Consider the following 13,385-nt stretch of genomic DNA (forward strand, 5'->3'; position numbering starts at 1 on the left):
TGCATGTGATTGAATTAGGTTTACTGGATATGTTGCAAAATAAGATAATGGGAATAAAATAATAATATAATGCTTTTACTAATGGATCAAATAAGGGTAGCATGAACATGGCAGACTTAATGGTGTTGACAATGTTTTCCCTCATTAATAGTGTAAGTAAGAAAATATATTGGGGATTCCCAGCACCATTCTCCAGTTTGGTAATTTGCTAAGAGAACACACAGGCCTGACTCGGTGTAATAGTTGTTTTTACAGCCCTCCATGTCTTATTACAACAGAAGGATAGAAAGCAGAATCGGCAGAAGACAAGGTGCATGGGGTAAAGTTTGGGGGGAACCGGGTCCACGTTTCTCCCAGTAGAGTCACACAAGCCATATCTAATTCTCCAAGACATTGTGACAATGCAAGGGAAATGTTCCTAACTAGGGAAGCTTGTTAGTAGCTGCTGCAGGGCTTGGTGACCATCAAACAAATAACTCATACCTGGCATATATACAAGTAGTTCTAGACCCTGAGACTGAAAGCAGGTGCTGAGCATAACCATTTTGTTTGCACATGCAGTTCAGGCACAGTGAGCCTTTCTTATCAGTTGATGGTGGGAGCTCTTCAGAAATCTAGCTTTCTGTAAATTATTTCCAACTGCCGGCTAAGGCCAGTCCTGTAAACAGGCCTTTAGAGCAGTCTCATAACTCATAAAAGAGGGATTAGCTCTCCTTGCCTGTGATGATAATTTTGTTTGTTAATATTTTGTTTTTAATCTTCTAGAAGCACCTTCTTTAAAAAAACTTTTCTATAATATACTTTAATGAGCTTTCTCTTTTGTTGTTGTTTTGGTTTTTTGAGATAGGGTCTCGCTATGTAACCTTAGTTGGTCTGGAGCTGATTCTGTAGACAAGGCTGCCCTGGCTCTCTTAGAGATCAACCTGCTTGCCTTCAGAGTGCTAGGATTAAAAAGGTATGCACCACCATACCTGGCTTGTGAGTTTTCTTTTATTGCCTTGTTGTATGTTATATGAATGTAACAATTTAGAAAAAAATTTTTAGAGTTATTATTATTTTGTATGAGTATACATGTGTATGCATAAGTGGGTGCCTGGTGCCCATGGGGGTCAGAAGAGTGTTGATTCTTCTGTAACTGGAGTTGTAGATGGCTGTGAGCTGCCCTGTTGGTCCTGAGAACTGAATGAACACAGGTCCTCTGTAAGAGCAACAAGTGCTTTTCACTACTGAGTCATCTCTCCATCCCAACTGCCACACTTTTCATTATCAACATGCTGACATCTTTTAAGTGTTGTAATTTCTGTGATTTACCAAACCGCTTGCACTTGTCTGTTCCACTCATTTCATGCTCTACGGAATACTAAATGGCTCAAGAAACCAAATGCTGAGAACCACCTTAAGACCTTGAGATAACCTCGGGAACCAGTGTTCCATGGTGAGTGAGGTGTGTTAGAGTTCTCTGGAGAGCTTGTTAAAGCAGTAGTTGGTAGTTCTTTCCCTCAATTTCTAAACCAGGGTATGGAGTAGAGCTGAAAATTTACGCTTTTAAAGATTTACTGATTTATGTATGAATGCTGTCTGCATGTTCCTCTGCTCATCAGAGCAGGGAGTTGGATTCCTAGATGGTTGTGAGCTACCATGTGGTTGCTGGGAATTGATCTCAGGACCTCTGGATGAGCAGGCAGAGCTCTTAACCACTGAGCCATCTCTCCTGCCCCTGAAACACTTTGGACAAATTTCTAGGTAATGCTGATGCTGTTGGTGTGATGATGTTGTGTTTACTCTGGGAACCACTTTGTGATCTATAATCACAAACTCACATCAATAAGTTACACATCCTGTGATAGCCCAGAACACAGGAATACCTAATTCAGCATTTTGAAAGTGAACAAGCAGTTATACCACTGTTAATTCCTGTGTAATATTTTTCTTCAAGATGGATGTGGTTATAGGATGCTTATATATTAGACTACTCCAAAAAATACTAGGAAATGAATTAATTCATATTTTAAAGGCTAAAAGCAGCTTTACTGGGAAAATGAAAGTGACTGTAATGTGGATTTAGCAACTAGGTTGGAGAAGAAAGCATCTGAATTCCTGTGTGATGTCTGCCAGCTCTTGGCCTCTATTTACAAGCTTCTTGTCTTTTCTCTGGACCTGGGAGAAATCAACAGCCACCTATGTTTCTTAGTGATCGGTCTTCCCCTTCCTGTGATTAGAAACCATGGTGGGTCTCTAAGACAGTCTCCTGGAACAAGTTTTCATCTTTTGTTTCAGTCAGCCTCAGTGAGTTCATCTCTAGTACTTGAAAAGGAAGCAAGACACATGAATGATTCTTTACTGGGAAAGGAGTATATTAGTGAAGCTTATTTCTGAATTTTAAAAGTTATGTCTTGTTGTGTGTACTTGGTGAGTCCTCAGATCTCCTGGAACTTGTCATTAGAGTCCAGAAAATTTTCTCTGTCAAGCACTTTTTTTTAAGTGGGTTGCCAAGGCACATCTTAGAATTTTTCAGGGCTTCCTTGGCTTTCTCTTTAGCCAGGCATGCCAATGGAAGTGACACCACAGGAATGCTTTCCTTCCTCAGGGGGATGAGGTCTTAGGGAGGCAGAACTTAACTGGTGACTAGACCATGAGGAGGCAGGTTTAGTAATGAAATTCTGAAACTGTTCTTTTTTTTTTTTTTTTTTCTTTCAAGACAGGGTTTCTCTGTGTAGCTTTGCACCTTTCCTGGAACTCACACTGTAGCCCAGGCTGCCCTCGAACTCACAGAGATCCTCCTGCTTTTGCCTCCTGAGTGCTGGGATTAAAGGCATGCGCCACCACTGCCTGGCCTAAAAATATTCTTTATATTTATTTGGTTTTGGTTTTTCAAGACAGGATTTCTCTGTCTGGCCCTGGCTGTCCTGGAACTCACTCTGTAGACCAGGCTGGCCTTTAACTCAGAATTCAGAGATCCTCCTGCCTCTGCCTCCTAAGTGCTGGAATTGAAGTGTGTACTATCACTGCCCAGCTTGTATATATTTGTTGTTGTTGTTTTGTTTTTTTTGTTTTGTTTTTCGAGACAGGGTTTCTTTGTGTAACAACCCTGGCTATCCTGGAAATCGATTCGTAGGCCAGGATGGATCTCACCGAGATCTGCCTCTATGCCCTGAGTGCTGACATGGATGGCACATGCCTTTAATTTTATTCTTATCCACATGTGATCAAATTAACCACCTGATAACTCATTGGTATGGAGCTAGAACCCTGGATCTTGCCCATGATCAGGAAATCAGCGTCATTCTCAGCTTTTTTTTTTTTTAAATTCCAAGTCTAATGCTGAACAATATAATTATATTAATTGTCTTGTTAAAATACCTCAAGATGAGTGTTTATTCTTTAGAGTAGTGGAAATAGGCAAGATCAAGTGTGTTGAAATGTCTATTGTAAACTTGGGCATGTAGCATGGCCATTTCTGGTGATGTCGTGGTGTTTGTTTACAGAGTGTGCAGTGGGGATGAATACTCAATTGCCAAAATTTGACATTGGTTCAGACATAACAATGACTTCTGTTGATTCAGCATCAGTGTGATCTAGTGGTAAGACAGTATCGAGAGAGTGAAGAGATAAATTCTAAAAGGCTGTGGGAGATAGCCAGGAGCAAACCTAAAACACAGAGTTTGGATAAGCATCAAACAGTACAGCTCTGCTTCCATTATTGTTGTTTTTTTGTTTTGTTTTGTTTTGTTTTGTTTTGTTTTGTTTTGTTTTGTTTTGTTTTCTAGACAGGCTTTCTCTGTGTAACAACCCTGGCTGTCCTGGAACTTGCTCTATAGACTAGGCTGGCCTGGAACTCAGAGATTTGCCTGGCTCTGCCTCTTGAGTGCCGTGCACCACCACTGACTGGCTCCATTGTTGTTTTTGACATCACTGACTGTCATGTGCTAAGACCCATAACCCATGACATGACATGATACAGAAATTCTTTTTTGATGGATGTGTCACAAAGAGTATAAAACAGATTGAGCCTGCACAGAAAGCAAAGATCGTGTATTTTTTTTCATTCTTCACAATTACTCTTCTTGCAAGTGTCTAGCTTGGTGTTATAGTGAGACTCATATACTATGGTTTCCAGTATTTAGGTAAATTATTTAGTATTCAATTCTTTGGAAAAAAGGAGTAGTTAGTGGTTTAATAGACTAAGAGCTTATTTAATTTCTTGGATCAAATTGAAACTGTTTTTAGTACAATCATTTTAAAGTTTAGGTCAACAATTTTGATATTTTAAACCAGATTTTTTTTCCTCTGAAGTCTTTGGCAGACTCTTTAAGGACCTTTATTTGCCCCATTTAGATCGCAAATAGAAATTTTTAAGTGCATATTTTTTCTTGGCACCTATCCAGGAATGTTGTAGTCCTAATTTGGTTGATGGGTTTATTCACTCATGAACTTAGTTGGTATCAGTGTGGCACTTACTGTTCTTGCATCATTCCTGTCTATGACTGAGCAGAAGGATTAGCCAGTGGTTTTCTCATACATGCCATTGTTATCCTTTCCAGAAGGATGAAGGCACGGTGAATCAAGGTGTCAGGTAATAAGATTGGATCATAAGCCAAGGCATTTCACAGTTATATCCTCATTCTTCCACATCCTGTTATCTCTGTACAGCTGTATCTGGACTTCTCAGAAATTCTCTCCAGTCTAGCCTGCAAATTCTCAGTGAAAATTACTTTATTAACAGAAGGTAAATACTGAGATTGGGTGTGGTGGTGTATGCCTGTGATTGACTACATTGCAAGGTTGCAGCAAGCTTGAACCATCAGTCTCTGTCCCACAAAACAAAATAGTAGGGATATACATTTTCTTAGTTGTTTTAAGTTCCTGCCATTTCAGTTGACAGAGCTAAAAATATTTAATGTACACATGTTCTATGTTATCTCTACATCTAAACAACAGAATCAACTTTTTGGTTTCTGCAGTTGCACTTTATGTTTTACAGTCAGAGTTGGCAATACTCACGTTATGAGTTTGATGAAACAGCAGACATAAGGTTAGTAGTAAAGGGCCTGCTCTTGTGTGGTGGTATACCACTGAGCCATGTGGCAAAGGGTCTGTAGCCCTTTGAGTGGAGGAAATAGTATGAGGATGGACTCCTATGTATGACACTATGCTCAATATTAAAAGCAATCTTTGGTCCAAAGTAGCCTGAGTGTAAAGTTTTAGCAAAATATCATCCATCATGTTAAATATATACTATTTGAATTTCATACATATTGGTAGTTTGAAATCTAGTTCTGGAGACCTTTTTACTTTATAATGTATAGACCTATAAACATACAGAGTCATCATGTTGGGCTGGTGAGATGGCTCAGCAAATGAAGGCACTTGCTGCTAACCCTGATGACTTGTGTTTGATCCCTAGAATCCACAGTAGAAGGGGAGAACCAGAAGGGGAGAACCAGTTTCAGTAAGCTGTCCATTAGCTTCCACATACATATGTGTAAACACACACACACACACACACACACACACACACACACACACACACACCTATACAAAATGTAAAATTTCAGAGAATCATCATGTCTTAGGTATGCATGTTCCATAATTCTACATCTTGCAGGCAGCAGGAAGTGTCTGAGACACTGGGCAGTATCTTGAGCATAAATGAAACCTCAAAACGCTCTTCCACAGTGACACACTTCCTCTAACAAGGCCACACCTCCTAATAGTGTCACTCCCTTTGGGGGACATTTTCTTTCAAACCACCACAGTTACCTTTCTCATTGCTATGACAGAAACACCTGCCAAAGCAACTCAAGGAAGGAAGGGTTTACTTTGGCTCCAGGCATAAGAAGGCATATATATATAGTCCATGAAGGTGTGAGGGCAGGTTGTATTGTGTCCACAGTAGGAAGGAGCCAACCAGAAGTAAGGCCAGGCTATAAAGCCTGAAGACCCACCCATTGGTCCATTTAGTGAGCTCCAACTCCTCAAGGTTCTGCAGTCTTATAAAACTGTTACTAGCTAGAAACCGGGTGTTGAGACACATGCACACAGTATGTATTCCTCGCTCAAGTCTGCTGATGAAATGTCCAGTTAGAACATTTGAGATACTCGATTTTAAGAATGTACAGACACCACTTAACATTTGTGAATATGAAATTATTCCTTGGGCTGATAGTTAGGGTCTAAGATGTACTTAGTTAGAAGTAGTTGTGATTCTATCCCCTTAAAGTAGCTTAAATTTCAGAAGAATGTTAAATGTAGGTAGGTACCATCTAGAAAAGATTTTTGTGCTTAGGGAAAGGTGGTTTTTAAAAATAAAAAAATTGGAATACCAGTTTAAACAAAAAAGACAAAAAGAACTCAGAATGACAGGTAGAGAACATAAGTGGGTAATCATATTCAAAATATATTCAAAGTGCCCAATATATGCTATATACTTTCAAATAGTGTCATATTTACAATACAAAGAAGTCTGTGCTCCTTCACCTGATCTGCCAATTGGCATCCAGCCCCATCAGGTCTATATCTCCTTTCTTTCTCTTGTGTGTGATTTTCACCTGAAGGTACACTCTCCTACCTACAGTGTATTCCACTCTAGAGGAGGAAATCAGCAGGCTCTGCCAGCTCTCTCCTAATCATTCATTTTCCATTCTGGCCCATTTCTGTCCAGGAACATAGGTTGTCTTTCTCTTCAGAATCCTTCAATCTAGAACTTCCCCCCAACTTTCCCCATATTTCATGTTCTTCATAATTTGAAGGAACACAAACTTTATATTCTGTAGGAATGACAACTTCAGTTTGGGCTGTTTTTCATATTCATTCTCACAGTCTTGGAAGGAAGGATGCTCTTCTTCCCGTGCATCATGTGTGCATCCCTGGGAATGGAATGTAGTCTAGGAGTGTACCAGCATCTTTTAATCAGACCTCCCACTGGTCAGCTTGGCATCTGTTATGGTATTCTGCATTATTCACCTGTGTTATTGTGGCCAAAGGATGATTTTTTGTTTCAGTCACATTTATTAACACTGTATTGAATGGATGAGCCCTTTCTTTTCTGCATCTTAAATTTCTTCATTCATTCATACAGATACAGAGGCATAGATTCCAGGGCATGTGTTTGAATAGATACCCCATGTTGTGAGTGTATGTGGAGATCAAAGGACAACTCTCAAGAGCTGGTTTAGCCCTTCTACTGTGGGATCTGGAAATTGAACTTAGGTTGTCAGGTTTGCATAGCAAGAGTTTTATTTGCTAAGCCATCTTACTGCCTTCATTTCCTTCCCCACCCCCAACACCTTACTTTGAGAGACAGGGTCTTAAAGATAAACCTAGTTTTCATTTAGTGACTGAACTGGCAGGTCCATGAGCTCCATCTATTTGCCTCTGCCTCTGCTCCAGTGTTGGAGTTATAGATGCTCAGGTTTTGTTTGTTTTTTTTTTTTTTTTTTTTTTTTTTTTGGTTTTTCGAGACAAGGTTTCTCTGTGTAGCTTTGTGCCTTTCCTGGAGCTCACTTGGTAGCCCAGGCTGGCCTCGAACTCACAGAGATCCGCCTGCCTCTGCCTCCCGAGTGCTGGGATTAAAGGCGTGCGCCACCACCGCCCGGCCTTGTTTTTTTGTTTTAATGTGGATTTTGGGAATCCAAACTCAAGTTCTTATTTTTGTCCAGCACATACTTAATGATAGTCATCTCCTTAATTCCATTGATTCCTATTGAATGTCTAATAATGTCATCCATATTTTAAAATAATATAAATAACTTACAGTGGGATATGCAGACTTCATGTTGATTGCTTTGACTTATATGTACAGCCCTAAAAATGTGTTGAACAATTAATATTTATGTGTTACAGGCTTATCTAGCTTGGACTGGTTGTAAACTCACTATAAATTTGAGACTGACCTTGAACTCCTGATTCTCTTGCATCTACCCTCCTGGTGCTAAAATTATACCTATACCTACCATTCATTACTTATTTTTCTGCTCAGAGTTTGCCTTATTTGGCTAGTAGGATCCCCTCAAGCTGCTTCTTGTGTGTTCCTTTGCAATGTCTCCATCATTCACTGAACATTTACTTTCTAGTATAAAATGTTTTCAGATTCTTGCTGCACTTCTTCCCAGCAGTGAAACGAGTCCTGGCTCTAAGGATTCCTGGTTCCCTTTAAGGGAGTACATGCTTTAGAAATTGATTTTATGGCATTGATATATTAGGTTCCTGTCTGCTCCCGCTTTTCTGTCACTTGTTCTTGGGCTTTCTTAGACAGAGTTAGGAAATATAATAAATATGTGTGTGCCTACATGTGCATGCATGCGCACACACATATTTCCTCTCCACATGAATGTGCATTTATACTTTTTTATTAGATATTGTGAACCCAGACCTTTATACTGCTATTTCTCCTTCTTCTCCTTCTCCAAGACAAGGTTTCTCTGTGTAGCTTTGGCATCTTGCCTGGAACTCACTCTGTAGCCCAGGCTGGCCTGGAACTCACAGAGATCCACCTGCCTCTGCCTCCTGAGTGTTGGGATTAAAGGTGTGCGCCACCACTGCCCCGGCTTATACTGATACGTTTATTAAGGTACACAATATTTTGGGGAACACAATACTACCACATTTCCTCTCTTTTTGTCTAAAATTAAAGAAAGCTTATAACTAATACAAGAAAAACTATCCAATAAGTATATACAATATATACAGCCAAAAATTAATGATGTCTAGTCCATTAACATTTGACAGATTCAGATAAAAACTCCATTATACATATTAACAATGTCCAGTCCAGTAACATCTGATAAACTCAGACCAAAAATTTTTCATTACTTATCTTATTTAAAACAAGTAGTTCCTTTTTTAAAAGTAGATTCCATAATCTCCCTTTTTATCTTATCATATCCATATTCTCTCTTTTTTCTTTTTATAATACATTCAGTAGTTTACCTTTTGTCATTTTTATATCTTCCCCTTTTTCTTCAGTGTAGATTCAATGATCTACCTATTTATCCTATTATTTCTTTATCTAATTTTTCTCAGAGTAGATTCAATGATCTATCTCATATCTTATTTTCTTTTTCTTTTTGCTTTCTAGGGGTGAAGATATCTTTAGGGAATCTTGAAAAGAAAATTTTGGGGTTAATTGTCAAGTCCTGTATCATTTGTCCAGTCTCTGCATAAAAGGAAAGTTCAGGGCTTGTTTCAAGTCCTTGTTCAAGTAGTCTGTCAGGCTGGATCATCTCAGCTAGCCATTTCAAAATTGTCTTAAGCAGTTTGTAGTCCAAAGCAGATCTTTCCGTGGTGTTAATCAGCTTAATGGCTTTACCATAGTCCTTTTGAAGATTTCAAAGTTGCTGTTAGGTGTGCTCGTGGTTCTTGCAGACTTTTTTTTTTTTTTTTTGTGCCTCCTCTGTGGTTTGTAGCAATCACAGTCTGATAAATGTCTGTCTCTCAGAACCATGAACATTCTTCCCTAAAACAGAAAATCTTCACAACATTTTCTCCCCACCATTTGTCTTGCCAAACTTTTCCAAAATGACCTTTGCCGATGCTTTCTTGTAACACAATGGTCCTGGCAATTCTTCTCTGAATCAGCAGCAATAAACCCTTCGTCCCAGGTAGCAGCATCACCGCAGTCACCAACACGATGAGAAGGAGCTGGCAACGTGGAGCAGTAGCCACTGCTTCCATGGTCCCATCACTGTTTGTGGTTCAGTCCGGGCCAAAGCTTCTCCAAAGCCTCCTAGGCCGGCCTCAAACTCGGGATCCTACTGTCTCTGTCTCCTTCAGCAAATCCTACCGGTGTGTGCCACCACAACCGGCTAATCCAGTACTTTGCTGCCCTCTTTTTTAATTTTTATTGACTCTGTGAATTTGACATCATGTATTCCAATCCCATTTTGTTCCCGTTTTCTCACATGTGCCCTCTGCCCTTGCAACTCCCTCATCAAAACCAAAACCAAAACCAAATAAGCAAAACAAAATCAAAACAGCAACAATAACAACAACCAAAAGGAAGAATTCTTGTCGTGGAAGCTATAGTGTGGCACATTGACTCACACAGTTTACCCTATAGTCCATTCATCTTTACTTGCAAGTGTTCATTGCCACGAGTCATTGGGTTGGCACTGGTCTGGCTCAAGGCCTCTGGTTTTTGCTACACCACAGATAATGGGCTCTCACTGGGGCTCCTCTTGGATATCCTGTTGTCCCGTGTCATGGAGATCCTGCTGTTTTGGATCTATAGGTTTGTTTCCTTCATGTGCTCATGGGATGCTGGAATGGGTCAACTCAGCTCTGTTTCTGGACCTGGGTGGTAGTTGGGTTGATATGCTTGCTAGCTTTCCCTCATCATCACTACCCAGTCCAGCTCTCCAGCACTGCCTCAGCTAGTTCACCCAGTGCAGCCTACAGCAAGAAACAGGGTCTATTCTCCTGCTCTAGGGCCCTCACTCACATTACCAGGGCCAGCTCTACTGTTTTGCTCAGGCAAGATGCAGGGCCCTCTCTCCTGATGCTTGTGTGGGGAACATGAGGGGGTCGTGGGGTCACCTCTCTTGTTCTCACACCCTTAAGGCTGGGTCATCTGACCCTGAAAACCGGGTCAGCTCTAGTGTTCTGCCCAGGCTGGATACAGGCCCACTCTCTGTGTGCCGCACCTGGTGTGGAGCAGGGTTAGTTCTCTCACTCTCGGGACTCCCGGGGCCAGCTCTCTTGCCTGTCACAGGTAGCAAGGAACAGAGAGGGGAGGGCATATTGCCCTCTTTCTTCCTCTGTAACCTTTGACTATCCTTAGTGTAGCAAAATTTCCAGCCATGCTGCTCATCTCCTAGCCTTACAGCCTCCTCCACATTTTCCACTGTACAGCCAGGATGTGCCTTTGTGTGTCACCCTTAGACCTCTTTTCACAGCCTTGTATACTCAGCATTTGTTTCTCCCTTTCTGGGCCTTCCTGGACTTTACCCTTATTAGCCGATGTCCTGTGTACCACAAAAGAAGAGAGTGGACATAGCCCAGAGAAGATTATACATTAGAATGTATCGTTTTATTTCCTATATATATTTTCTAAAATAATTGTATCTTAAACTTTGTTCTTTGGTACTAACCTATGACATACAGATCAGATTTATATGCTAGTTGGAACTCTCTCTCCATTGTTTTAATGCCACTTTGGGATTGTCATATATACAAATAGGTTGCTTTTCACAGATTTATTGCCACTCTGTATGTGTAAGTGTATTTATTACTGTTTTTAGCATCAAATTTCATAGTCTTGTTTTCTGAGTCTCCCAGTTGCATCAGCACTGTAACCAATTTAAATGCTTTTTTCTTTCTAAGAAACTACCTCAGTAAAATGTTGCATAACATGTTTTGGGGTTTAAAGGATTGATCTTAATAACCAAATGTTTTTTTGGCAGTATTAGTGTTACCCAGCCATTTCCAGAGCAGATTTAGCTGTTGTTCTTGAATTGCATCCTGGAGGCACATTAGAGATCACTGTTAGTGCCTTTATGCACTTAAGTGGCTTCCCTGACACTTTGAAGGGGTTCGGCCACCAGGAGTGAATTTTCAAATTGTTTTTTCAAATGTTCCCATGGAACTGAAGTGAATTGATTTGTGTGTGTGTGTGTGTGTGTGTGTGAGAGAGAGAGAGAGGGGGGGGGAAGAAGGTAGGAGAGTGTGAGTGAGTGAGTTTTAGGATGTTTGGTAGATTGACTAGAAAAATAATTGTTTAAGCAACATGGGGTAACTGTGAAATAGCTGTTGCCTTAGCAACTAGAAAACTGTTCTGTTTGCTAAACAAAGGGATGATAATTTAGTGGTTTAATTTCCTTTGTGGTGTGTAGGTATACTTAAAACATCTTATTTTTAGCCTCTGAGATGGTCTATATTACTGACTAAAATCTGAGAAACAGAACAAAAAGAGAAGGTAAGAACAAAAAAAAAAAAGAGAGTTTTTGTTTCCCTTCATCATATAGGTACACATATCTACATAACTGTCAGTCCTGTTAGTCAGAAGAGTCTTGGTTAACCTACTGACACAGTTCTTTATGTGTGTCTGCTTTGGACCGAGTACATTAGTCTCAGAATAGCTGTGCAGACTTGGTTGATTTCTGCTGCACTAAGGGATCATGGTGCACTTCATTAGGCATCAGCCTCATGAAGACCTAGCAACTCTTACTACTGGAAGGCAGCATGATTATGTCATAGGTGAATTGAGCAAGGGAGACTATTCTAAAGGAATCACTTACACACGTGCACGTGTAGGTGAGGGAAGAAGATGAAGTCTGTTCTTTATATAGGAATTGTTTATAATACAAATCTATTTAAATTGTGTCATTTTAATTTTTAAATTGTTTAGTCTGTATTTTTGCACTGTATACTTGGCATGTTCTAAATACTGCAGATATATAATACGTTACTTTTCATTTCTGTGAGGTAGTAATTGTATTCTGAGCCATGGAGGTCCTAACCCAGTATCTTTTAGCTCTAAAATGGTAGAACCTAGGTATCTCACTGAGGAATCTGCCCTTTTATGGTAGAGGGTGCTGGAGATAGAGCTAAGAAAACCCATTCTATCACTGAGTTATACCCCCACAGAAGTTGGTGTTGTATTCTTAATTAATATTTTATATTGTCTTTTATTAATATAAAAATGTGGGATAGAGGTGTGTTGTATATGCACTTAACCTATGTGTACACATATGGAGGCCAGAGTAGAGGGTGTATTCCCTTAATGGATTCTACCTTATAAATATATTTATAAAATTATATATATATAATTATATATAATATATAATAATTAAAAATGACTTTTATATGTATGTATGATTCAAGGAGGTGTGTATGCCACACTGAGTGTGTGGAGGTTGGAGGACCTGGAGTTGGTTTTCCCCTCTACCTTTATGTGACTTGGAATTGAACACAGGTGGTCAGGCTTGCTAGGGAAGTGCTTGTACCAACCAAGCCATTTTGCCAGCCTGTCATTTTTTGGGGGAATGGTCTTTCTCTGAACCAGGATACTGGGCATTTAGACTTGCCTGACTGACCAGTGAGCCCTGGGATCTGCCTGTCTCTCTACACCCTCCAGTGCTGGGTCACACATATGCATCACCACGCCCAGCTTGTGTGTGTGTGCTGTGGACCTGCATGTAGTTCCTTATGCTTAGCCATATCTCTAACCCATAACAAGAGAATTTAACTCAAAATCCCAGTCACTACAGATAAGAATTTTTTTCTTATGCAATACTTGGCATTTTTTTAAAAATAAGGGCACATATATAAGTATGGGTAATGAGGGACAAATGTGATCAAAGTATATTATATGCACTTGTGAAAATGTCAAAATGAATTTATCATTTAACATAATACATACTGATAAATGATTTAAAATTGTGAAAAAT

At 39.8% G+C, this 13,385-nt stretch overlaps 1 protein-coding gene and 1 non-coding gene across 8 annotated transcripts in view; one reads left to right on the forward strand and one right to left on the reverse strand.

The window, feature by feature from the left end:
- The window catches only part of Arid4b (AT-rich interaction domain 4B), a 125,307-nt gene that overhangs the window by 31,006 nt on the left and 80,916 nt on the right, over window positions 1-13,385 (forward strand). The gene's annotated exons all lie outside the window — the stretch shown is intronic.
- LOC121829892 (small nucleolar RNA SNORD22) lies at window positions 2,232-2,346 on the reverse strand. Its single transcript, XR_006072946.1, has one exon. It is a non-coding gene; the product is annotated as a small nucleolar RNA SNORD22 (small nucleolar RNA).

This window comes from Peromyscus maniculatus, chromosome 5, assembly GCF_049852395.1.
Source record: "Peromyscus maniculatus bairdii isolate BWxNUB_F1_BW_parent chromosome 5, HU_Pman_BW_mat_3.1, whole genome shotgun sequence".
Taxonomy (NCBI): Eukaryota; Metazoa; Chordata; class Mammalia; order Rodentia; family Cricetidae; genus Peromyscus; species Peromyscus maniculatus.